Raw genomic sequence first — 2,500 nt, forward strand, 5'->3', positions numbered from 1 at the left:
GTGTGTGTACGTGTGTGTGTGTGTGTGTGTGTGTGTGTGTGTGTGTGTGTGTGTGTGCCGTGTGTGTGTGTGCGTGCGTGCGCGGGTGTGTGTGTGTGTGTGTGTGTGTGTGTGTGTGTGTGTGTGTGTGTTAGTGTTATCTGATCATGATATTATAATAAGGTGCGAACAACGTGTAAAGGTATAACAGTACTTGAACAAACAAAAAAACTACACATATACTGCAGGCAGCTCTTCAATTTACTGTATTGTACAAGAGCGGAGCTGAGAATAATAAGCCTAGCTTGTTATGGTAGTATATTACAAAGCCAAGACGTTGTCCTGAGTGCTATCACAGAGAAATCTGTTTTAACATTTGTGAGTTGTTCGTGCTTGCAGATCAAAGTCAGGGCTCAGTGTAATTACTTCTGAATGCTTCCCTTCTCCTGTACAGTGCCGTTAAGGGCAGTCTTCAATCAAAAGAAAATGTTCTTGAAAAGCCTTTCTTCTCTTCTATAGAGTACCCCGTTACTGTACTTTACACGTGTGTGAGAGAGAAAAAATTGAATAAAAGGGCACTGTGGAAGGGAGATAATCAGGGAAGGGAGGTGAATCCAGGAAACACGAAATTGAGAAAGAAGTACTTCAGAGATCGGAGAAAAACAAGGAGAAAATCCTTTAATGTGACAGCCATTCAAACAAACAAAACCAGGCACGTACACACTCCCACACACACTTGTAAAGTTCTTTTGATTATTTGTTTCCTTGGTTTTCGCAAGCGGTCCTCCCATGAGGTGAAAAAAAGAGAGAGAAAAAGCAGTAACCTTAGATATAGACCAGGGCCGGACCCAGGGGGGGGGGTTCCAGGGGTTCCGGAACCCCACCCCTGGAAAAAGCATGTACCTTGCTTTGAGTGTTGTTGTTTTTTTTACTAGTTTTAGCACCAAAACAATGCTGCTCTTAACCCTCAAAACAAGGCCCAGAATGCACCAGATTGCACAGATTTTAACCGTTTTTCAAAAAATTTCCGGGGGAGCATGCCCCCGGACCCCCCTAGTTCAGCAGGCGCGCGCTTGTGGCTTCGCCACTTCGCTGATTTTCCCCCCCAAAAAAGGAGGAACCCCCTCCTTACAACTCATTTGGTCCGGCCCTGTAGACAGTACTAAAACAAGAGGCGAAGCCTTCAAGGCTCACGTAAGAAATCGACAAACAGTAACACAAACTCAATCACTCCGTCACACATACACACACACACACACACACACACACACACACACACACACACACACACACACACACACACACACACACACACACACACACACACAGAAAGAGCATAGGTGAAACTGTGCAAGAAAGCGAGACACTAGATCTAGATCTGTCTGTCTGCATGTAGCCTACTTACATGGACACGACTGCCAAATAGTCTCGGCCCGCTCAAAATAACAATCACCGAGACTTTCAGTAATTCCATCGCGTGACGTCTAACCCTCGTACGTCATAATGTGACGTCAATGTAATATGACGTCTTCAAATGTTAAAGTTTCTACCACAGACATACATACATACATACGCACGCACGCACGCACGCACGCACGCACGCACAGACAGACAAAGTTTACCAACGCATAGGCTATGTACGTGAGCCAATAACAGAGGATTTTCCTGTTCTTCTCTTGTAAATCAGTTTATGAAATAAAAAAAAAAGACAAATATTGGCCTTTCAGTTTTGGAATTTGATCATTTACTAATCTGATTGTACAAGACACCTTTGCCACGCCCACTTGACACACACAATAGGAATGTGCTGAGTCTTAACCGGATTAATGTGTCCACTTTCTTGCCAGAGGCATCGCAATCAGATGCAACATATCTTTGTAACTATCAGAATTAAAAAAAAACTTGACTAAATGTAACAAGAAAGGTAGGTTGTTGGAACGTTTGTTATTGAAAAAACAATACATTTCACAAATTTATCGACCCAACGGTCTTTTAAGTGCACAGACAAACAATTAATAACGAAAACTTATCTGGCTGATTTTTTCTTCCGCCTGCCACGAAGCCGCAAGCGAATGAATCAAACTTTGTAACTAGTTTTTGAACTTGAGTTTTTAAAGATATCTGCAGCCTTCCTGTGTAACGACCATGTAAACTACCAGAGATTTGTTCAGGCTTTTACATGGAGTTATGGCCTCCTCACACCTGGACGCACGCCAAAATTAATTTTCAACAGCCTGCCTGCTTGAAAAGAAAGAGAGAAAGACAAAAACAAAAAGACAAATTAGAAATGTAAGTGAGGCAATGAAGGCAAATTGTATGTGCAACTTTTGCTTTTTCGTCACCAATGAAACATTTAGGTGTTAAAGTTGGTGGAGATACATTTTAATGTATTTATATAATTGATACTGGACATGTATGTTGTTGGGTTTGTGCGTGTGGGTGTGAATGTATGTGTTTGTGGATTTGGATGTGTGTGTGTGTGTGTGAGTGTGTGTGTGGGTATGTGTGTGTGTGTGTGTGT

This window comes from Littorina saxatilis, linkage group LG12 (assembly GCF_037325665.1).
Source record: "Littorina saxatilis isolate snail1 linkage group LG12, US_GU_Lsax_2.0, whole genome shotgun sequence".
Classification (NCBI taxonomy): domain Eukaryota; kingdom Metazoa; phylum Mollusca; class Gastropoda; order Littorinimorpha; family Littorinidae; genus Littorina; species Littorina saxatilis.